General features: G+C 39.5%; 1 long non-coding RNA gene across 1 annotated transcript; it reads left to right on the forward strand.

Moving 5' to 3' along the window:
- Positions 1–6,553: 6,553 nt before the first annotated feature.
- On the forward strand, positions 6,554–17,598 carry LOC129401710 (uncharacterized). Its single transcript, XR_008628420.1, has 3 exons — positions 6,554–6,687; positions 15,907–16,059; positions 17,138–17,598. It is a non-coding gene; the product is annotated as an uncharacterized LOC129401710 (long non-coding RNA).
- The last annotated feature ends 8,092 nt before the right edge of the window (positions 17,599–25,690 follow it).

A 25,690-nucleotide genomic window follows, 5' to 3' on the forward strand; every position in this document is an offset into this window, starting at 1 on the left:
TGTGTCCATTAGGTGGAGACACTTTGCCTGGCTCCACAGAGACAAGAATGAATAAACAGGGAACTACATACTTCCAGGTCTAGGAGGTCGTGGTTCCTTAAACTGAATGTCTTCAAGTAAAAGAATGAGTCGAAGGTATTCTGATTTTATTAAAAATGCTGTTTTCAGTAGAATTGTAGTCAGGATCTCTGCTGTAATGCCAAAGGCTTGATCACCTGGCCAAGGAAAACAGGATAAAGTTAAATGCCCAGTGCTATGGCAGTATCCAGGAAAAGTGATGCATTTTGTTGGTGTAGGTGGGAAAAGGCCCAAGTCAGTTGGATTCCCAGAGTCTGTGATACTGATCTTAGTGACACTGGAACCACTCCAAGGATGACTAGGTGTGGGTGTGTAAGAAATGCAGAGGAGACGATCCTAGATCTAATGAAAAACTTTCATAATAAGTACAAAATAGATATGTCTTGTAATCAAATATTTAGTTATGGAGTAAATCTTGAACTACCCAGGAGTTTTACAACTTAGCAAACCTCAATTTGCATTAGTTTTATTAAATTTAAAATGAAAATAATAATTATACCTATCCTATTCGATTTTGGGAGGATTAACTGAGAGAATTTAAGTATATTTCCTGGGATATGCTTTGATTTATCTATACAAATATGGAAGCAAGGCAGATTGATTCTTTCAATGGGTCATCAACATAATCAATATGGCCTTACCAGCAGGACCAGAAAGTACGTTTAGTGGTCTGGAAGTTTTAGCAAGACATTTTGATCTACATTTTGTTTCCCTCATGGGACTTGCAGAATGGGACTTGCATTGATCCAGAACAAATTTAGATAAATTTTATTGGTTCAGAAATTGATCTTATGTGTGTGCTGGCTTGCCTACCATTAGGATATTGCCAGGAAGAAATCAGTATCATTTAGAGATGAAGGAGGTACACAAAGATCAATCCTAAAATAGCTGTAGTAGAAGCCACAAGGAAACCAGCTATGCCATATATACCCTCCCTCCTCTGAGCTGATATTACAAAGGGTTAAGTGATTACATTTTTTGTGGGCACCCTGGGCAAGTCATCTTGTATTGTTCTGCTTCAAGGACCTCATTAGTGAAATGGGAATAATTATAATAGATAATTCACAAGTTTGTTGTAAAGATTAAATGCATGTACACAGAAAGCATCCAGAAGCTAATAAATGCTGAATATTTATCAGATGTTATTAATAATACACATATCAAGAGCATTAAGCCTAAGAGTATCTCCACAGGAATGGTGGTGGGAAAGGAGGGGATGGGAATTCTCATGCTTTTGTCTCTGATTTCCACCCCTGTTCTAATAATGTCACTTATGTAGTTCAGTTATTTGCAGAAAGCATTTACTGAAGGTCACCTGTGGACCCACAACATGAAAGATTCTGTAAGCTACGCACAAGGAGGGATCAGAAGCATCAGATATTATTTCTGTCACTAAAGAGTTCTTCATAAGGAACTCACTTCCAAGCAATGAATATTTTCCTGGTGTCGGGGGACATCATAGCCAAGTCAGAGAGGTTTGACAGTGTGATCAGTTGGGTGAAGGAGTGACGAGAAGAACAATATAGCTGGAAACAGTGTTTAGTTCAAGCTGTAGTTAACACTGTTGACTGGAAAGAGCTTCATCTGGTAGCCTGTGATCAACCCATACTTGTTAAAAACTGAAATATACACATACTATCATCAACTTGAAAGCTTAGCCTCCACCTCAGGGAATTCACCCAAACCCAGAACTAAAAATTAACACATGCACAAGATGAGGTCTTCAGGGCTAGTCTGCTCTGGCACTAGGGCCAATACTCATGTTGACAGGTCAGTGGAAGGTCACCCCAATAATCTATATGCAGAGGATGTTTCAATTCTAGTCTAAGAGATTGTACTTTTCCTCTGGAGACCAAGAAGACCCAGTCACAGTCTGCTGTCTTTATCAGTATCCTATACTGTGCAAAAACACAGTAGGGCAAAACTTCCTCCTACAACTGTCTCTCCTACAAGAGCAACAAGCATAGAGACTCTCCTATTCCCACAGGTTTTCCAGTAAGCGTTTTAGTTCCCATCAACTATGCAGTTGATGCTAGCACTGAGGTCCCTACACCAACACAGGATAGTAGAAGTGCTAAGTATCCAACTTTGCCATTGTCATAGTTAAACAGTCACTTCTTCCATTAATTAGGAGGGCTACTGGAGGCCACTTTGGGTCTGCCTTTGACTCTTGATGTATTGTACAAATGGTGTAAAAAGAGTTGACAATCCTGTCTCAACTTTTCTAGTCTGTTCTTTTATCTGCCCAACCTCAGGCTGCCCTTCTCACTTACTGGTCCCCTTTAACCTCCAGATCATTGACACTTCCCCGGTGCCGAGTCCCTTCCTAGCATCTGCCACTTTGATCTGTCTCCTAACCTCCCTCTAGGGAGGGCGGGAGCACAGATGCTGGTTACACTGAAGTTGACACGTCCAGAGAAGGATGCAGCTCCAAGGGAATATGGATGAACTTGAGAAAGTTTGGGGAAAGTTTCCTTGAGGACAAATTGGAAATTGATTTCCAATCCTTTTAAGTTGAAACAGGGAAGTGCTCCTTGTTGTCTTTAAATTTGTCTGGGTAATATTATCAAGGAGGTTGATTATATTGGAAAATTTGATTGATTCAGAAACACAATCACTTCCATTCAGAATACATAAAGTCACACTGGTTAAAACAATCATTTCACAGTTTTGCGTTTAAACAGATTATATTATTCTTTGTTCTTGTATCTGTAGATAGTAATTGAGAAAAATCTGGATTTCCCAGCTGCTTAATTTGCTTCTTTTCAGACTTAAGGCACACAAATTGTGCTATTTCTTCTTTTTCTAATTAGTGCCAAGGAGTTTGAAGAAGCATGAGGTATAACTTTCTGGCAAATTCTTTGAATAACCACAAAAAGTTGATCAGAAACCGTCTCTCAGATAAATAGAGGACCAGGGAACCAGAAGAGTATAGGTCACAAATTTGTCTTTTTTTATTTCCAACTCTTGCATTTTCTTCTTATGTCCTCTGTTACTTCCCCAAACCTAGTACTGAACTCCTACAAGCATTTTCAGCTATGCTTCTCATTTTGGTTCTCAGTTTCTCCTTTATGTTAACCATGCTCCCCAATACACTTACATTCTCCTTGAGGTCTTTGAAACTCTTTTCTACCAAGAAATTCAATGAAGGGGCTGAGGAGATAGTACAGGTAAGACACTTGCCTCTCCTGTAGCTTTTGCGGTGGCAACCCTGATTCAAATTGCTGGCACCACATATAGACGTCTGCGTACCATCAGGAGTCACTCCTGAGTAAAGAGCCAGGAATAACCTCTTAGCACAACTGAGTGTGACCCTCCAAACCCCATTCCCACTCCCCATGCCCTCCCCAATGTTGCCACAGGTCCCCCTGATAATTGTTTTCATCAGCATATTACTTTGATAGGAAATGGTCCCTGTTGAAGGAACCAACCCTGTATTGAATCCACATGGCTAAAGCAAGAGATGACTTCCTGATTAAACAGATGACTGAGAGTGGGACTCCACACACCACTGGTGATGGAGAGCCAACTTTGGCAATCTAAGCAGGGGACCAGACAACATATCTAGGTGCTCCAGGGCAGAGCCTGCCCAGGATAGGAAGGATCTCTGCTAAATACTTCAGCCTGAGGTCAGGCTGCCTGTACTTGAATACTGATCATCCTATCAATATTTTGAGTGAAATTGGCAATATTTTTAGATATTCCTTAGCTTCATAATAACCAATCAAAATGAGGCTCAGGAAAGAGAGCCCAGGAGACAGAAGTTATTGCTGGAAGGTTCCCTTTCCGAAGAGATCCAATCCTGACATTTTTTCTCTGTTACTCTTATGAAACTCCTTCTAAGCTCTGCTTAGAGATCTTTTGACAAACCTCAAAAAAGCATGCTTCATTGTGTCTGTGTGTGCTAAAGATTGCCATAATCTTGAAGCAAATCCTTCATTTCAGAGATGGGCTGGTATAGAAAATGGAAGTTTATGCTAGGAGCTGGGACAGACCAAGGAAGCCCAGGCACCCCTTCCTGCTACAGTCTTCGCCTATTAAACCACCATCACCATATTCTGTCCAACAGTATTGTGACCAACCATTCCATTTTAGCCTCCTAATGATAATCTAGTGATAGTTCAGTGTGGTTTTAATGTGCATGCTCCTGGTGACTATTGATGTGGCGTGTTCTGGTCATTTGATATCTTTGGGAAAGTGGTTTCATATTAGTTTTTATTGACCTATATTATTGTTGGTTTATCTTACTGAACTTGATCAGATCTGGATGCAAGATTTTTTGTTTCACATACATCATGAGTGTTTTTTCCCTGATATATGGTTTGGCTTTTTGTTTAGTTAATGATATTTTTCAAGGAACAAAAGGTTTTGATTTTTTTTTCTTTTTTGGTCACACCCGGCGATGCACAGGGATTACTCCTGGCTCGTGCACTCAGGAATTACTCCTCGCAGTGCTTGGGGGACCATATGGGGTGCTGGGATTAGAACCCGGGTTAGCCGAGTGCAAGGCAAATGCCCTACCCATTGTGCTATTGCTCCAGCCCCAAAGGTTTTGATTTTAATGAAGTTGAATTTTTCATTTTTTTTTTGAGGCTCATGATTTTTGACTCTAAGAAACCTGTACGTATACATAAATCACAAAGATACTCATCTGGGGTGTTTTTTCCTTAGAAATTTTGTACTTTTGAGTTGTAGATTTATGTCTATGATTCATTCTGGGTTCATTATTTTGTATGGTGTCAGGGAACTATTAATGCTTACAACTTTTTAGCACACAGCAATCTAGACATCATTTAAAAAAGACTTTCCTATCTTTATTGAATTATCTTAGCATCTTTGTCAAAGCTCAGTTGATAAAATATGTATAGCATATTTTTGTATGATTTGCTCTGTGCCTTGTATTATTTGTCTACCTTTTCACCCATCTAAACTTTCTTGCTTGTTGAAATTATATACTGAAACAAGGTAATAACTAACTGCCAACATTTTAATTTTTTAATTGTTCTTCTGGGACAAGAGAGATCCCAGGGATTAAGGTGGTTGCCTTGAATGTATCTGACCTTGTCTCAATCCCTGGTTCCATGAGGTGCCCTGAGCAAAGTCAAGAGTGAAGACTCTCAAGCACAGGGCTGGGAGTAGCCCCTGAGAACTTGTGACTGTGTCACAAAACTCCCCTCCCCTGAAACGATCTATTTCTTTTAGGCAGTTTGAATAATTATTAGAATTTATATAATTGTTATAATTTATATCAATTCATGTAGAATTTCGTATATACTCAAACATGTTAATTTTTTACAAAAACGCCTACGGGAAAATTTCATTGAATCCACAAAAAATTGGGAGAATTGTCACATAATAATATTGAACTATCAAGTTACAGAATAAAATAATGTATTCTCCCATTTATCTAGGTACCTCACAATTTCTCTTAGCAATGTTTTATGGTCTTAGCATACAGATCTTGACCTCTGTTAGACTTATTCCTACACATCCCAGAGGCTTTACCACTACTCAGTGATGAACTTTTAGAAATATCACTTTGTGCTTGGTTTCTGTTGGTATGCAAAAATAAAATTGATTTTTGTGTATTATCCTTATAACCTATGACCTTGCTAAATATATTGATTAATTTACACAACGATTTTATTTTATTGAAAGAATATCAAATCTAGAGCCTCCAGAAAAATGTGAATAGATGTGGCAGAAATGAATTTTCTTGTTAGGCTCCTAAACTTAAGAGATAGAATATTCTGTCTCTCATAATTAAGTGCTATTAATAATATTAGCAGCAGTGATTAATTTTCATACCACAATGAAGTGTATTAACTGTTTTATTTATGGAGAGAGGTTGTCTTGCTTTAAAATATAGGTACCCAGGTTGAAAAGATCTCTTTTGTAGTTTGATGAGGGATTGTTTTTCTTTAATTATAGTGGGTGTTTAATTTTGTCAACTTGCTTTGACAAAATTTTACTATTTATTGAAATAAGCATATAATGCCTCTTTATTTTATTAACGTGGGCAAATGATGTTGATTGATTTTCATGAATAACCCAATCTTGAATTCTCTGGGTGAGCCCTACCTGATTTGTATACTATCCTTTTAATATATTATTTTATTCAACTTGTTTTGATTTTGTTGAGGATTTTTGCATCTATATTCATGAGACATATTGGTCTTTAAATTTCTTTCTTGCTTTGGAAGCATAGGGTGGGCACATGCCATGGTACTCAGATGCTACTCCAGGATTGGTGTTCAGGGTTACTCCCAGCAGTGCTCAGGGGAACATGTAGTGCAAAAGATCGAGCGTGGGGTTCCTGTATGAAAAACATGAATTCCAGATCTTTGTGCTATCTCTTGAGTCTTGGTTTGTTCTTTTTTCTTGTTATGTCTTTGTTAGGTTTGGGGTATAAAAATTGTACTGAAGAGAGGCCTACACACCCTGTGCCAGGAGGAGTTCATCCAGGGTACCTCAGAGTGCTCACCCACCCCAACCGAGCCCCCAAAGTCAAAAGCCTCCAGAACCCAAGTGCCACCATGCTCACGGCCAGTCTCCGCAGGCTCGGGACAAGCCCATCATATGTGAGAATGAATCTGTTGAATAACCCAGGTATGTGGGTTTTTAGACTAAAATCTCCAGGCTTTCACAGAGTCGGGAATGGGAGACTGCTCCCCATCTCTCTACTCTTCTGGGAGCCTGGCAGTCACACCCACAAACTGCTTCTGGCGCCATATAAGCTCATTAATGGCCATGGTCCAGAGACTCACAAATAAATCTTGGAAGAGAGTAGCAAGCTGCAGAAATGCCTCTGGATCCCAAAATTGCCATCTAGTCAAAAATTTAACTCCAGCTCTATCACCCTACTTAACATTTTAGAATTTCTGGAGCGACATCTCATACTTAACACCACCGATCTACCAGGAGTAGTACATCACATTGGATGGGGTGTAAAGTAGAAGGCAACAAATCTTTACATATATATTAGCACACAAGTCTCAACCTGCAATAAATAAATACATAAAATTATACTGACTTCATAAAATCAGTTAGACACTGATCATTTAATGAAAAAACAATTTTTAGTATTAGTATCTTATTTTTTAAAAAAATTAATTGTATGTTTGAAATTCTTTCTTTTTCAAAAAATATACAGCCCACTAGAGAAACCCAATTGGTTTCTAATAGCATCTGTAGTAATTTAATATAAAATTAGTGATCAAATGTAGTTTCAAAGGGAAGACATTTGACAGTGAGTCTCAGTGAGTTCAGTGAAAGACATGATCAAGGCTGGTGTCCTTTTTTGGGAAAAGCCCAAGTAGCCTCTATTTGCTTGCTTTATTCAGTTAATGTAGCTTTGTGCGTTCTTGACTCTTGGCATCTTCCATTTTTAGTCTATGCTGTTCAGTTGATTGTTCCTCAGCCATTCTCTCTTTTACACCAATCCTTCTTTCTCCTTCATTCATATTTAAAATCCTTCATTGGACTCATCTGACTAAGATAGAAGGTAAACTGATTGAAAAAATTAATTACACCTTTTTAAAAATTTCTTTTACTAAAAATCACTGTATCACTGTCATTCCATTGTTCATCAATTTACTTGAGCGGGCATCACTAACGTCTCCATTCGTCCCAGCCCTGAGATTTTAGCAGCCTCTCAGGGATTAGGATGTTGACCTGTCTGGAAAAATCATTATTCTGACTACCACATTGATTTGGTCTGGAATTTTTTAATGTTTTTTTTCTCATCAACTTCTTTAGTAGATATAGCATTACCATTTTTATGCTTTTCTGTCAAGGTTATTTTGTTTATTTTGAGGTGAAGCAAGATAGCTTTTTCATTGAATTTTATTTAGAAAGATATGAGGGGAGGAGAGAAGTCTGTACTCAAGGAGAACTTCAGAGTGAAAATAAGCAATAGGCTTCTCCAGGTGAAAATAAGCAAGCAAAGAAGGATAAAGACAAGTGAGATACACGTTCAAAAGAAAACATGGGGTTGACAGCAAGCTTCTCTTGTCAATTTTAGTGTTATATTTTTCAAACAAGAATCTTCCATTTCACCTAAATTGTTGGATTTGTTGGTCTAAATTTATTAATGGCATTCTCTTGCTATTCATTTAATGGATATAGAATCTGTAGTGATCTTTTCATTCCTTATTTGGTTGCTAATGAGTTTTTCCCCCATTTTACTTGATCTACTTTGGTGTTAAAAACTTTGTTAGGCTTTTCAAGTATATAGTTTTTGCTTTGTTAGTTTTCTCTATGTCAGTATTTTGGTTCATCTCTTAATTTGTACTCTAAGTTTTCTTTCTTTACTTTACCTTTGCTTTTCTCCTTTTCTTTATCAATCCTTAAGCTCAAACTCCAGATAAGTGATTTTATTTTATTTTATTTTATTCTTTATTAAATCACTGTGACATATAGTTACAAAGCTTTCATGATATAGTTTCAGTCATATGACGTTCCAACACCCATCCCTCCACCAGTGTACATTTCCCACCACAAATATCCTCTGTATCCCTCCTGCCACCAGCCCCAGCCCTTCTCTATGGCACTCACTTTTTTCTCTCTCTCTCTCTCTCTCTCTTTCTCTTTCTCTTTCTCTTTCTCTCTCTCTCTCCCTCCCTCCTCTCTTTCTCCTCTCTCTCTCTCTCTCTCTCTCTCTCTCTCTCTCTCTCTCTCTCTCTCTCTCTCCTCTCTTTCTCTTCTCTCTCTCCCCATCTGGGCATTATGTTTGCAACACAGATACTAAGAGTTCATCATGTTTGGTCCTTTGCCCACTTTTAATACACATCTCCCATCCATAACGATCCTTCCAACCATCATTTTCATAATGTTCCCTTCTGTATCCCAACTGGCCTCTCTCCCAGCTCTTGAGGCAAGCTTCCAACCATGGATCATTCACCCTGACCCTTTTTTTCTACTGTCTTTTTTCTTCTTTTTTTTATTGAATCACCATGTGGAAAGTTACAAAGCTTTCAGGCTTAAGTCTCAGTTACACAATGCTCGAACACCCATCCCTTCACCAGTGCACATATTCCACCACCAAGAACCACAGTAAACCTCCCCCCCATTCTCTGGCCCTCCACCCCACCTCTGTAGCTGATAAATTTCACTTTACTTTCTCTTTACTTTGATTACATACAAACAAAAAACTCACTATTATTGTTTGGAGTTTCCCCCTCCCCAAAGTCGGACCTGCTGAAAAGGAAGAATTTGATAATTTGTTTTCCATTGCTAAGAATGAAGAGATATGAGGTCGTGTGGCCACAATAGCAGCTGCGAGGTTTTGGATTTCTGTATTTTAGTATTTTAATAACTAAGTCCAGAGAAATTTCTGCCAAAAGTTGCATCATTGCTAGCTCATACCTCTCTGCTACTTTATATTCCACATATGAATGCAATCTTTCTATGTCCGTCTCTGTCTTTTTGACTCATTTCACTCAACATAACAATTTCCATGTTGATCCATTTATATGCAAATTTCATTACTTCATCTTTTCTAACAGCTGCATAGTATTCCATTGTTCTACTGTCTTGTGTGTTAGTCTCATACTATGTATTTTTTATATCCCACAAATGAGTGCTGTCATTCTACATCTGTCCTTCTACTTCTAACTTATTTCACTTAGCACAATACTCTCCATATCCATAAATTTACAAGCGAATTTCATGACTTAATTTTTTTAGCAGCCGTGTAGTATTCCATTGTATAGATGTACCATAGTTTCTTTAACCAGTTGTCTGTTCTTGGGCATTTGGGTTATTTCCAGATTCTGGCTATTGTGAACAGTGCTGTAATGAACATATGAGTGTAGATGTCATTTCTGCTATGTGTTTTTGCTCCCCAAAACTTTATAAGGAAAAAACCCTCCAACCCCATCCAAAATTGGGGATAATAAATGAACAAAAACTTTCTCAAAGAAGAAATACATATGGCCAAAAGGCACATGAAAATAATGCTGTACCTCACTAATAATCAGGGAGATGCAAATCAAAACAACAGTGATATATAATCTTATCACAGAGGCTGGCACACATTAAAAAAAAAAGAACAATCAGTGCTGGTGCAGATGTGGGGAAAAAGGGACTCTCATTCATTGTTGGTGGGAACATTGACTGGTCCAGCCTTTTTGGAAAACAATATGGCCATTCCACAAAAAAACTAGAAATTGAGCCAGATATACCACTTCTAGATTAGTGATTTTAAGTCTATCTTTCCACATACAGTTTTGTGTAATTATGTTATTTTTCAAAGGCCATTAAGTTCCCTGGATATTATGGAGCCTCTGCTTTCTTCCCCCCTTTTTTTTGTTTTTGATTTTTGCTTTTTGTTTTCAGTCTACATCTGGTAGTGCTCAGGGCTGAATTCTAGTATCTCTGATTCAGCTCAGAGATCACTCCAGGTGGGTTTAGGGGGCCATATGAGATGCTGGGAATTGAACCCAGGTTGGCTGTGTGCAAGGAAAATGCACTACCCATTGTACTATCACTCTGGTGCCTCTGCTTTCTTAAAGACACTTCTTAAAACCTAGGTCTGAATGTCTGTATTCCCCTGAACTTAAAAAAAAAAACAGTCATGTCTCACACATTTCAGAGACCTTAATTCAGTATCTATTTCTTTGGCTCTACTATTTTTTTCCCTGTTGTTGTTTTGGGAGTTTGGGGGTCAAATCTAGGAGGGACTACTCATGACTTGGTACCTGAGAGAGTATCTAGTACCAGATGTTGAAACTGAGGCTCTGCATGCAAAGCAAACACTCCAGTCCATTGAGCCATCTCCCTGGTCCATACAGATATCAATATAAATTACACATGTACATATATATGAAGAATTCTATATTTGTTTCAAGAATGCTCTAGCTATGGACCATCTAAATCCATGTAGATTAGATATCCTATCCTAAATAATCAATTACTTTCTTTCTAACTAGGGATACTTGTAAGATTCTATTTATTTATTTTGGTCTTAGGGCCACACCCAACTATTCTCAGGGCTTCTCCTTGGTTCCATACTTAGAGATGACTCCTAGCAATGCTTGAGGGACTATCGGTGGTACTGGGGATCAAACTGGGATTAGCCACGTGTAAGGAAAGCACCTTCCAACCCCCAGCCCCGTACTCTCTCTCTATCACTCTTTAGTTTTATGGAGAGCCTCCCAAGAAATCATCAAAGGATCAGGAGGTCAAGGGGCCCCTTCCTGTGATGCTGGTTCAATGTTTTGTCCTAATAATGTAAAACTACTAGGCCCATATTGTGCCAGGGACACCAAAGCCATCCTTATGGTACACAGGGATCTCCAAGACCACAACTGGAAATGTTCATGAGATTGTGTGGTAGCAGGACTTCAACCCAGGTTGTACATGTAAGCTGTGTGCCATAAACTCTGTACTATCTTCCCTATCCAAGAATCATCTTTTATAATGTCTCTTGGTTATGTCTACCTCCAATTCAATACTAACTTTTCTTTTGCTTGGTACCTATTTGAACTACTTCATTGTGCTAAATGGAGTGTACTTGAGCTTCCAGAGTATGAATATGCTTTGAAGAAATGATAAAAAGCAGAGTCCATAGAAAGTAGAACCTTCCTGGCAGATTAGGTGTAAAGTAGGGCAACGCATATAACCCCAGAAGTTGACATCTGGGTTTTATTTCAGCCGATAAAAAGATATGTGAGCAGGTCCATTCTCTCTGAATCTATCCTGCCAAAGCCTGAGATGGGTGGTCTGCAGCAGGGTGCTAATATGGCAGCCCCTTGTAGGCTGTTGTGTGCAAGACTAACTCTTGGGATGGCTCTTTAACCTCTTCCTCTCCTGGTCCTCATTTCTCTTACGGATCTTGCCTTCATCTTAACTACCTTATGAGTGTCTGACCTGTGCAGTTTAATGTTCAGCTGCCATCATTTTGAAATCATTAATCATTTTTAGGGGAATAAGGAGTCTCACATTTTTATGTTGTATAATCACATGAACTCAGTAGCTGTTCCTGTTTACTTGGAGAGTTCCTTCAAGAGAAGATAGCTACTTGGCAATTAAAAGCCCCAGAGCAAGTTTCCCAGGGGCAAATTCTAGGGGATCTTGAACACATTAGAGTGTCCTTTGGGATGGTGTGCTTCCTTCCCTCCTTTCCTGACTCACTAAAACAGCCTCCAGCAGCATCTTTCCTCTTCCAAGTCTCCTAGAGAGGAGAATTTTTGGAAGACTAAATCAGAATTTCTGGGGTATTCCTCACCATACACCTGCCATGCTTACTCCCCCAGTTCTCATTCACATCCAGCAACCCAAAATTCAACCACATCCATATGGTGCATCCTCTAAAAATGAAAGCTCTTTTAATTAGCGATGGGACACCTCAAATAATTTCAGCAGATGCTTCTATTTCATGCAAACAGGCACATATCTTTGCAATTGGGCAATATTGTTCTAATTATATCATAGCCTGCAGCTCAACTGGGTATGTCTCCTAGACAGTCTCTCTGGGGGAGAGTCTGTGGGTTGCAGATCTATTTTATTCACTTCCCTTTACCCCAGAATATGATAACTCCTTTTAATTTTCAATGTTCGTTAACTGTTTTTTGTTTTGTTTTTACTATGTTGATCTACAAATGCTTCATGCTGTCAGAAAGTAAGAATGGGAAGGACAGAATTATTTGGCAATGGAATGAATGAGGACAGGAGGTGCTAGGATTTTCATTTTTTTATAATTCCCTTAAAAAGAATAGGTCTTTATGGGGCTGTGGAGTAGACTGGCTCATGCTGAAATGCCTTTCATGTTCCCCAATATTCAGGGATGCTGTAGCAGAGATGACATCACATATGTTGTAATTACAGCTCTCCTGGGTCGGGTGGAGAGGTGAAGACAAGGCTCATAGCTAGAAGTGGGCACATATTTTGCATATCTCTGGGCACATAGTGCCACAGAAGTCTCGCATTCTTCATGCTTGGAGAGATATGTTGCTTGGGTCCATGATAGGCTGGGTGTGAATGTGCCCCAAATCCTTTTAATTTGCTCTTCCTGTTTGGAATACATGGTAGTATCAAACATCTCTCCTTTGAGGTGCTGTGTAGCTGTGTGATATTCATTGACCAATGAAATATGATGAATATGAACTATGTCCTTCCAGTAAGGACCTGAAGAGCAGACTTCCTTCTCACTTCTGTGGTGGTCTTAAATACATGTGTTGTTATGACACCTCTGTTACCTCTAGTCCTTGAGTTATAACCTCAATAGAACTCTCCTGTACTAAAGCACTTTTGTTGAGATTTTGAAATCATTTATTGATGCTGCATAACCTGACCTCTCTTGACTAATACTGTAGTGACTAGAGCTTACCCAGGCTCACTCTCTGAGAGTTCCCCCAGTGCCTCTCTGAGCTGAGAGAAAAGGGGGTTCCTGGAAGAACAGCCTGAGAGGTTGGCAAGACCAAGACAAGCAAGAGAAAACCAACCCATCTCAGGAACTCTGCTCTCCCATTGTGGAACCTAGCCAAGAGGTAACTTCTCTGGCTCTTTTAGGTAAGAAAATGTAGCTAGAGGGGCAAGAGACAGTACAGTGGGTAAGACATATGCCTTGCATGTAGCCATCCTATTTCAATCCATTCCAAGAGTAGAATGAGGAGTGATCCCAGACAGAAGCCTGAAGTAAGCTCTGAATGCAGCTAGATATAAGCTCTCCACCTCCAAAAGAGCATCTAGGCCTTAGAACATGAAAGAACATGTAGCATATCTCCTATCAGGTAAATGAAGCTATGATTGAGGTTACCTTAGAGAATCTATAGCCTTTAGGCAGCTGGTGGCTTACCCTCTGGTGACCAAGGATGGGCCTGTTCTCTACACTTTGGCCCATCACTCAGATAAAGCTGAGCTAAGGTATCACAAAGGATAGTTAAAGTCCCCATCTGGCAGCAGATCCCAAGGGTGATAACACAGCTTGTTTCCTCGCTTTTCAGATATGACGTTCCAGAATTTCTTGGTGAGGCATCTACCAAGGCAGGAAACAATTGTTTTTGAGGTCACTTTCTAATGACCTCCCAGTACCATAAGAAAGTCAGATTTAACCTTGCCACATCTGCCTCTCCTGTCCACTGCTGCTTTAGGAAACATCTTTCATGAAGCTCACTGACAGAAAATAAGAACTTGGTCTCCACCAAGCAATGAACAAGAGTATCTCTTCATCTTTAAGATAGAGAAAGACTATAGATTAGAATTACTGATATTTCCTGAGTCACTCACTTTTGGGGAAGCCTTGCCAGCAGTGCTTGGGGGCCCAGGAATCTGGAGACCACTTCTGTAATACTCAAGCCCTCTGTGCAAGCTAGATAGTTTGGTGTTTGGGTCTAATAATGCAGTAATGTTAAGGTGCTGTTTTGCTGGTGTAGGTACAACAGGGTCACACTCAGAGATTTTTTTGGCGAACCATACAGTGCCAGGGGTCAAGCTTGTGGCCTCTCTCACATAAGACATGTGATCATGCCCTTTGGAACTATCTAACCAGCCCTTTAAAAATTTAAAGAAGTATCTAAACAAATATGATTCAAAATAAGAAAGCAGGTGAGCCGCTGCTTATTTGAAACTGTTCTACTACATACTTTAATCTTTTACCACAAGATAGTAAAGGTTATGCAGTTAAATTTAGAGAAAAGAAAGAAGACATGAAGACGTGGTAGCTTGCATGTTGAGTAGAGTGGCTCATAATGTCTTTAAAATAGTCTCTCTGAGAAAATAATCTAGGTTGGCCTCCCTGGGGCTCTGTGTTGTGCCCATGGAAATAGAAAGTCAGAGATGTGTCTTCCGCAATGTGGGTACCACCTACCAGCAATGATCCATGTTTTCTCCACACTGAGTCTGGCATGCTGACAAATGATTCTAAATAGCCCAGAAACCTTCTCCTGTCCTCACAGGTAGGAGGCTGAATGGGATGACTTCTCCAGGGGTCTTCTACCTGAATGAATAGTGCATAATTAGATGTCAGGGGTGAGGAGGTAGGGCAGAAAAAAATGGGAATTTCAATGTCTATTCATTTCCTGTCTCAGGTGGCACTCAAAGAAGAGAAGTTGGGGGTGTCACTGAGTGATTACAGCTATTTAGCATATCTGAGCATAAGCATATGTAAATATTTAACAGTTCAGACCATCACAACTGGGTCGTTATTTTGGACTTGGTCTCCATCATTCAGAGCTTACTCACTGGTTGGGGCTCAGACGAATAGACACCAACAGCATGTCCAGGGTTGTGTTAGAGACTTGGTACAGTGGCTGAGAGAGTGCAGAAGGCAACAGGACCTCCAACTCTTAGTGAATCTCCATCTGGAACTTGAAAGAAACAAAGTGGTAAGGCTCCAAGAGAACCATGTTCCTCCTTCCATCAGTGCTCTCCCCTGGCAGGAGGGTTGGTCGGTGGGGCCCAGGGGCAGGTATGGAGGATAGATATGGCAGGAACAGGTACAAGTTTCCTCTTGAAGCAACTAGAAGAGGGGGGAAGATTTTTAGCAGGCATCCATGGTCAGTCCGGAGCTATCTCTCTCTTTGGCTCTGCATGAGGGATGGCTGCGGAGAAGCCCTAGGAAGTGTCTGTGCTCGACCAAGTCTGTCCAGTACTTTGGTGGTGGCAAGCACTGGAGGGTTGAGGGGGAGCAGGTGCAGGGGGGAAGTCATCCTTTGTCCTGTCATTTCTTAATCATAAGCCTACCTAGCTTCCCCTTAACAAAGGCATATTGAGGTTGCTTTGCAATTTAATTTAGCAACAACTAAATTGGGGGAGTCTTTTTCTGTGCTCAGATACCACCTCCCCCCCCCCCGCCCCCGGCATCTGATCGCAGCTTTCCCCCAGCAGAGACGCCACGGCTCGCGTCACGGTTGCCATCTGCAATTGGAGCTGCACTCGCCCGACCTTCGGCTCTGCCTCCCAGCTGCCTGTCACCGAGCTGACTGTACTTAGCAACCAGGAGCCGCAAGTAAGGACAGAGCTGGAGGGACCAGTCCAGAGGTAGGAAATCGGGTCGCCAACCTGACTGCTGGGCCTTGCCTCCCAGAACTTCTGATCTAGCGGGTCTGGGGTGTGGCCTGAGAGTGTGCATTTCTCTCAAGTTCCGGGTGATGCTTATCACACAGCTCAGGCCTGCGCAGGCTCTGGGCTCCGTGCTCTCCCCTCCAGTCTCCGAGAGCAGATCTAACCAAGCCCGCGGGCTGGCGGGCTCGGGCTTTCCCAGGAGAGTGGAGGAACTAGCCTTTTCACTTGGTGCAGGCGGGATCCAGGTTCTCTCTCTTGCCTGGGGGCCAAGCTGTGTTGTCCAGGAGTGTGGGCCCTTGAGAAGCGGGGGCATGGCTGGGAGCGGCGGGGAAAGTGGGCCGAGCCCCGAGGTGCTCTGACCTGGCCTGCAGGGCTGCGGGGTCATGTGGCCCAGGCCTGCTCCTCCGCTCCCCAGCCAGCCTCCCTCTCCTGATATGTGGAAAAATCAATGCCAGCAAAGTATTAGAAAAGCCATCGAATTGCCCTTACCTGCCACCAGGTGACACCTGATATTGATTTAGCTTATGAAAGTGATTCACAGGTTTGCTGAAGCCTGGAAAAGATCAAATGTGACGAGCCTCATGATCCTATCCTCCGTCTCTGCTCTCAGCGAACACTAGAGGAGGTAATTGGGAAATCATAGACCGAAGAAGCTTTTTTAGTGTGCTTGCAAGGAGAACAAAATACATGAGAATCTTTTCATCGGGAGAGAAGAGATTTTTAGTCTCATTCGTTTTTATTTAGGGCAATTTTCTCTTTAAGTGCAACATCTTGACCATTATAGAATAACAATTTTAACACAACCAGTAAATCAAAGAAAAAATTACCTAGGAGGAAAGCTTTTTACAGATATTCCAATGGTTATGTAGCAGGCAGCTAGCTTAAAGCCGGCAAAGGCTGGCCATCTTCCAGGATCCACCTTTTTGGAAGAAACTCTTGTTTTTGTAGGGGATGTTCTGGGAATAAGAAAAATATTTGTTAGTTTGTGACTTCAACCAATTTCAAACTCTTTGAACCTTGATTTATAATAATTAATTATTAGCTTACTTCCTAGATGACTGTGAAGACTGGAGCAGTGAAAAGTTGTTCGTGCTCATGAAAATGTTGAGGAGTTATAGCTGTGGTCGCTATGACGTTAGAAGCATCGGCTGTGGAAATATCACCTGTAAAAGAAGGCCAGACTTTCCATTCATTGGCTGCTGTGACACCAATATTGCGTGCTCTTGACTCTGTTGTATGTTAGAGGATCCATAGAGGACCACCTATCACAGATTCCTTGCAGTTAGTTGAAAGCCAACTGACACAGTTTTGATCAGTGGGATGCAGGCAGAAATGTTGCTATAGGCTCATTCCCGGTCGCACTTACATTTTATGAAATCCTCCAAACCTTTCTTTCCAACCTATGCTATACTGACCTTGAGAACACATGCAAGATGGAAGAAGGCTACCAGATATGTGTTACAATTTATGTGAGTAATAAATAAAACTTTTCATGTCAAGACTGGGAGACTTGGGAGATATTTGCTACTGCAGCATTGCTTACACTATTTGAAAAACACAAATGGGCACTATGTATAAATAGTAAATTAGACACAGGAATGATCGTATCTTATTCAGTCTTCACAAAGACACCTTAAGTCTGTTGATCCACTTCACTGTTGCTTACTGTCTTTATTATATCCTGCAAGCTTGATTTGTGTTGATAGATATCATATTTTTTTCCAGAGAACTATTAAGGTTGAAAAATAATTTGTAAAATGGGTTTCAGTTTTGCCTGGAAATTCTTTTTATTTGTAGTAAAGAATAGAATGACTTTTATTTAACCAGTAAGTAAATTCATGTTCTAAATCATGCAAGCTCACTAATGGAGCCTTCGTTGTTGGCTCAGGATTCTCCAATTATTGTCTTTTATTGTTAAATGGTCTCGTTTTATGCAATCAGTCTTTACTCCTATAGTTAATCTGATATATTAACCTAATAAAATGAATATTGCTCTGTTGGCTTTTGGTTTAAAATTTGATTAAGTGCTGCACTGGTCAGGTCTTCACTACCTACTTCCTCCTGCTTTTACATACTTCAACATGTTTTTTGTTCTTGTATATTGCACCTATATCCTCATCATTCAAATGTATATAACTCAATATCTTCAATAGAGATATTTTAGATTAATGTACATCTTAAAATAATAGAGCAGGCTCTTGTATACTTTCCATAACTATGATATTTTAATATTGATATAATCTGTTGATTTTTCCCCATTTTTATTTTTTACTTTTTTAACCTTCACACAATATTTTTAATATCTTGTAATGAATTCTTCACAAAAAAATATGTCTTTCAAGCCAACTGTTTTAAGCTCAACTTTTAAAAAAAAATTATTTAAATCTTATTGAATAACTGTGAGATTGTTACAGGCTTTCATGTTTGGGTTAAAATATCACAATGATCAAACACCCATCCCTCCACCAGCGCACATTCCTCACCACCAATATCCCGGGTATACCCCACCTTTCCCACTCTCCCCCTGCATCTATGGCAGACAATATTCCCCATACTCTCTCTCTACTTTTGGGCATTATAGCTTGCAACACAGACACTGAGAGGTCATCACGCTTGGTCCATTATCTACTTTTGGCATGCATCTCCCATCCCAACTGGTTCCTCCAGCCATCATTTTCTTAGTGAGCCCTTTTCTATTCCATCTGCCTTCTCCCCTCCGCTCATGAAGCAGTCTTCCAGCTATGGGGAAATCTCCCTGGCCCTTGTATCTTCTGTCCTTGCATGTCAGCCTCATGTGATGCTACCCTACACTCCACAAATGAGTGCAGTCCCTCTATGTCTGTCCCTTTCTTTCTGACTCATTTCACTTAGCATGATACTTTCCATGTTTATCATGACTTCATCTCTCCTAACAGCTGCATAGTATTCCATTTTGTAGATGTACGAAAGTTTCTTTAACCAGTCATCTGTCTTAGGGCACTCGGGTTGTTTCTAGATTTTGGCTATTGTGAACAGTGCTGCGATGAATATATAGGTACAGATGTCTTTTCTACTGTGTTCTTTTGCATCCTCGGGATATATTCCCAGAAGTGGTATTGTGGGGTCATATGGAGGTTCAATTTCTAGTTTTTGAAGGACTGTCCACATTGTTTTGCAGAAAGGTTGGGCCAGTTGGCATTCCCACCAACAATTTGTTGATATTTTTTACAGAACTATCATATATTAGCATTGACACAGTCCATCGATTTTATTCAGATTTCCTAATCTGACTTTTACTCATGTATGCTTCTGTATGTGTGAATTAATGTGATTTTATCATTTGTCTTGGTTTGGGAATCTATAATGAGGTTATATAATCTATAATCGATTATGTATAATCTATAATCTATAGTGAGTTCCTTTTATAATTTATACCCCCTCCCCTGCAACTAGTAATCTAACTTTCTTTTCTAAGATATTGTGATTTATATAAGTGGAATTGTGCAATATGTAATTATATGGTTCATAATGATACAGTATGGCATTTGACTTTAAACATTTTTGAACATGAACATAATATAAAATTAGTCATATTGCAGTACACAATTCAAAAGTATTTAGAGCCTTGACAATATACAACCAACATCTCTCCCATAGTCAAAATATTTTTGGCATCCAAATAGAAGCCATACTGATTCTGTAGTCATTGTCTTCTCACCTTCCCAGACCCTGGTAACCACTCATCTGCTCTACATCTCTATGTCTCCATTCTTTCTGGTTAGTTTCATCATCCCGTTGATCATCGATTTTCTCCAGCGGTCTCAGTAACATCTCCATTCATCCTAGCCCTGAGATTTTAGCCACTTCTCTTTCTCTTTACTTGTCATTCCCAACAGTGCCGAATTGGAGGTTCTTTCGGGGTCAGGGGAATGAGATCCATCATTGTTACTGGTTTTGGCATATGAATACGTGACGGGGAGCTTGCCAGGCTCTCCCATGTGGGCAGGAAGCTCTGGGTAGCTTGTCAGGTTCTCTAAGAGGGAGAACTAGGCTATAAGAGGCCATGTGCTTCCTAGAGCTTGGTTTTATAGTCTCTGGATATTGGCTGTTGATGGGATTACACTGCGCCAGGGGCAGTTCCTGGGTGTGACTGCCTAGCTACTGGAAAATGGGGGATCTGGGAGGAAGAGGTCCAGTCCCAACCTGAGCAGGCTTGGAGATCTCAGCCCCAAGTCCAGCACACCTGGGGGACTTAAAGCATTCTTTTAAACATTCTAGACTTAAAAACATTCCTCTGCTAGTTCCTTCATGCATGAGGCTCGTCCAAACTTGTCAGAGTCTCTTGCCCTTGCACCTGGCTGTCTTCACAGATGGATCATAAAGATGTATTTGTCATGCTTCTTTTACTTAACTTAGGCTCTTGAGATCCATCCACATGTGCTTTGTATCAGTACTTAGTACTCTTTTTTTTGTTTGTGTTGATTTTTTTTGAGGGGGGGAATACCTTGTATTCCGGGCTTACAGGGCTTTCTCTTATCTTTATTTTTTTTTCCTCTTATTTTCACCTTTTGAATCTTGACTTCTTCCTTCTCTATTATGTTTGAATTCCCTTTCAGATACTGAAATTTTCGTGTAAGGATCTAGACTTAAAAACATATTCGGTAGATTAGGTCTTGATATTCTAATGGCCTAAGTGCTAGCTTTTCTTCCCTCCTTGCTGTATATTTTTTGGTGTCTTCTTGATTCTAGGTGGAATTTCTTTAAATTTTATTGGAATACCCCTAATTTAGATTACAGGCTTGTTTAGAGCAATGGATTGTCAAAATTTTGTTTGCCTTTAAAGATATTTATTTCTCCTTTGATTCCAAGTGATAATATAGCAAGGTATTCTCAGTTGAAATTGTTTCTTTCAGCACTAAATATATTGTGTAATATCTTTTTGTTCTGTGAGGTTTCCATTGAGAAATCTAGAGATAATCTTAATCTAACCTTAAAGGGGTTTCCTTATGTATGAAATTTAATATTAAATATAGACATTCTCTCCATATCTCTAGTTTATTCAATTTTAATTACAGTAGGTTTTGGAGTCTGTGTCTGGGTTTATTGTTGTTAGCTTTAAAATTTTTCCATAAGATACTGAATTTCTTTCCCAATTTAGAGAAATTCTCAGTAATTATTTCTTTGAATGAGATTTCTACCTCTTTCTCTCTCTTGTATCCTTCTTAGATCTATATTCTAAGATATAAAGATGATTTATTTCACTGTCATCCCATAATATTTTGTCATCTCCATATTAGCAATTATGTTTTTGCAAGTCTGTGTGCTTTCTACTACTCTATATTCCAGATAACTGATTCTAATAGCTTCTTTGCTTTGTCTACTTTTGACACCCTCCATTGTAAATTTTAGTTCAACCATTATTTTCTTTAGCTCTTTTATGTTTGAAATGTTTTCATATTTTTCTCCTTTTAATAGTTCTCATTTTATTTAGTTGTTCACCTTATTTTAATAGACATTATTAAGAGAACATCAGTGAAGTCCTCTCAGGTGAGTTACTTAGTTCTGTTGTTTAGAATCTCTGGCCTCTGCAGTTTACTTGTGTTGCATCATTTGAATTATATTTATCCATTGACCTATAAAAACTATATATTTATTTTCATGGCTATAACTAAAACTATCTCATTAACTTGATGTTTTCAGTTTGTTAAAATTGATATAGGTTGCAAAATACAATCATAGATTGTTTTCCAAGGATTCTGGGTGTCCATAGGTTTATATACTGTCACCTCTGTATGGTTGGGATTCTAATACATTCAGAGCTGGGATAACAGGAAACAAAGAGACTTTTATAAGAAACTAGCAAGATTTCAAGTATTCCTCAGTACTGTGAGTTTCCAAACTGAAGGAGATAACTACTACTACTACTGATTTCTCTAAGCTAGTTCTTCAGTTTTAATTTTTCCAGAAGCCTCAGGGAAACACTGACTCGTCAGCTGTAGTTCATCTGTAGTAAGAAAGCTCTTAAGCATGTATTTTCCCCAGGAATATGGGCAGAAAAAAGGCAAACTGGGAGGTGCAGTTTAGATCTAAAGACAGGTCAGTCGCAGTAGTGATCACAGTTGCTTGTTCTCTCTCATCAATCCAGGTGCTTTTTAGAGCCGGTGGGTATCTTATGTAAAAGATTGCCTCCCTTGAAGACCCCTGTCACCCTTGTATAGGGAATTATGGTCCCAGGAGAGAGCCAAGGTGGGGTGGAAAATATGACTGGAGTCTTTCCTCAGCAACTTCCTTGAACAGAGCTTCTCTCTCCTAGACTCCCAGCAATGGCCACAGGTCGTGTTGTGACTGATATTTTGCCTAGCTCAGAAGTCAGTTGAGAAAGGAGCCCTTCTTGTGAGGGGGACACAAGATGCAGGCAAACTTCCAAGCTCACTCCTGAAGCTTTCTTAAAGTCTTCAACTCCAACTGCCAACACCAGAGGTTGTCAGTCAAGCTGTCAGTCACTCTCTGGGACATGAATTGCACCAATAGTTTGAGGGACTGTCCAATGGCCTCAGATACCCCTACCAGCATTATTATCCCCCTCTGGCCCTAGCTTGTCCTTGGAATGTTCTTAACTTCTTTATATATTCTGGGTACTTGACACTTATATACATGATTTGAATATATATTCCTAGATTCCCATTGTTCATTGAAGGGTGCCTCTTCATTTCACACAATGAACTGTAGGTGCCTTCCTTGAGAATGAGCCTTCCAGGTATTCGGAGCATGAGACCTTCAGTCCCCAAGGGCTTCGCTGAGTCCGGGGGTGGGGGGGGCACAAGTCTTCCAGGAGAATGTATTTGAAATTTCCCCACTTCTCTGTCTCCCTTGTTCTCCGTCACTTTTCCCTGTGAAGATGCCGCACCTCAGGACTTTTGCTCGTTTTGAGGGACTGTTGTTTTATCACAACAGCAGTCTTAAACCATTTTACTATTTTATCTCTTCTTTTGTTGTATTGTGGGGAAGAGGTAACTTGGCATCTTTACTATTCTGACATCTTGCTGAAACTTCTGCCCATTTCTTAATTGAGGAGTTTGTCATTTTGTTCTTAACTTCTTTATGTATTCCGGATACTTGACACTTATCATATACATGATTTGAATATATATTCCCACATTCTGTGAGTTATCTTTTCATATTCTTGATGATTTCTTTTGAAGCCCAGAATGCTTCATTTTAATGAAGACCAATTTATCTATTTTTCCTTTGGTTGCTTGTTCTTTTGGTGTCAAATATAATGATCCACTGCCAAACCCAAGGTTAAGATTTTTCCCTAGAGAATGTCTACATTCTTGAACTGGTGCCTTCTTCCACAGGCAAAGGCAGCAGCGTGCTGTCTTTTCTCCTTTCTGATCTGTTTCTTTCCTTTCACCTTCTCTCTCAACTGATCATCCTCCCTCCTCTTCATAAGGATTGTTGTGACCACATTGGGCCCCCACATTAATTCAAGGCAAGAAACTCGTATCTTTCATCTAATTACCTGTGTTATGACTAATCCACAGGTTCTGGGAATTAGGACATGGCCATCACTGGGGGGTCATTGTATGGTTGTCATATAGCCCCAAACAGCTGGTATCAACATCTCCAGTTAGAGGTGAAAACTCCATTTTTATTAGATCCCTGTGTCTTCTCCACTTTTAAAACCACTGTCTTGACTGCTGTGATTTTTGTTTCAATAATTCATTCTGAAAGAAAATCATAAAGTGTATTTGATGCATCTATATATATATAAATAGATAGATAGATATCTTTATCCTTTCCAGAAATTCCAATATACCTTATTTTTTTAATTCTCATTCTATTGAAAGACATTTAAAATATTTTAAAATAATATTTTTAGATTTTGGCTATGGTGCTCAGGGAATACCCTTGCTCTGTGCTCAGGGATTACTCCTGTGATAAACCAAGGGTTCATTACTGGCAGTACTCAGAGGACCATATGCAATGCCAGGGATTACACCATATGTAATGTCAGAGATTTAACATGCAAAACAAGTGCCCTACCCACTGTATTATCTCTTTAGCCCTTGAAGATATGTCTCTTGAGTCAATATTTAAGGATATGTTTTCAGGTTACAATTTTTAAAAAATATTTCCATTGTCTGGAAATGTTTCTATGTTCTCTTCAGGGCTAAAGATTAGTTTCAGACATTGAAATTATGGTTTATAAATTATGTACTTTCACTACTAGTAAAATATTGGACTACCTTCTTTCTGGCTTCCATGGCTTCAGATGAGAAATTCAGTCATTCAAATGGATCTTCCTCTACAGACATTTATGTTCTTTTTGGCTATTTTAAACTATTTTATCTTTACTTTTATAAAATTTAATTTTTATGTGTCTTGATATGGATTTCTTTGGGCTTCCCCTTAGTGTGATTTACTGTGGGTCTATAAATTTGTGTCTTTCATTGAACTTGGCAAGCTTTCAACCTCTGTTTCCTCCATGACTCATTAGCTCCTCCCTTCTCAACGTCTAAGACGACAGTTACCCCTGTAGGTTTAACATGTGGATCTTGACTACTTTTGGAAACACATATTTGTTTTACTTTTTAAAAAAGTAATTTAGTCACCATTTGTTTCCAATTTTACAATAGTGTCAATTATTGGTTTCAAGCACACAACTGCTTAACTCCATGGTTCTCCACCAAAGAGTCTGTTTTCCTCCACCATTATCTCGGGGGTCACCCTCTCACCAGTACCCCTATCTCAATGTTCCTATATCTTACCGCCTTGATAAACTTCATTCTGCAAATCAGTTCTTAGATTCTATGGTTTTAGGCCATTTTTTTTGGTTCCATTACTGTGCTTCTTTATATCTCACATTTGAGAGAAATCTTTTGTATCTTTCCCTCTCCTCCTGGCTACTTCACTCAGCATGATACTTTCCAATTCCATCCATGTAGTAGCAAATTGCATGATTTTGCCTTTTCTTATAGCTGAGTTGTTTTTCACTGTGTATGTATACCAAAGTGTCTTTATCCAATCATCTATTTTTGGATACATGGGTTCTTACCAAATTTTGGCTATTATGAATACTGCTACAATGAACATAGAATTACAAAGGTCTTTACTGAATACAGTTTTGGGTTTTTTGGAGGTAGATGCCCAGAAGTGGGGCTGTTGGATAATATTGAAGCTCAATGCTTGGATTTTTGAAAAGTGTCCATATTGATTTTCAAAAAAGGTTGAATCAGCCAACATTCCCAACAGCAGTGTAGGAGAGTTCCTTTTCCCCCCATATCCATGCCAACACCAGTTATTTTCATACTTTGTGATGATATGTGCCAGTCTAATCGGTGTGAGGTGTTATTTTATTCCTGATTTTTATAATTGATGATCAGTGATGTGGAACATTTTTTCATATACTTTTGGGCCATGTGTGTGTTTTCTTTCAGGAAGTTTCTGTTCATCTCTTCTCCCCATTTTTTGATAAGGTTTTTTTTTAAAAAAAAAGCTTTACCAGTGCACTATTTATCTTAAAATTGAATGCTTTGTCAGTTTTTAAAGCCTGAATGATGTTATTTTGATCTCTTTACTGAAATAGGTTTCTCAAGATCTATACTGGTGTTTGCTGCCTCTGAGG

The sequence above is a fragment of the Sorex araneus genome, chromosome 2, assembly GCF_027595985.1.
Source record: "Sorex araneus isolate mSorAra2 chromosome 2, mSorAra2.pri, whole genome shotgun sequence".
In the NCBI taxonomy this organism is placed as follows: Eukaryota; Metazoa; Chordata; class Mammalia; order Eulipotyphla; family Soricidae; genus Sorex; species Sorex araneus.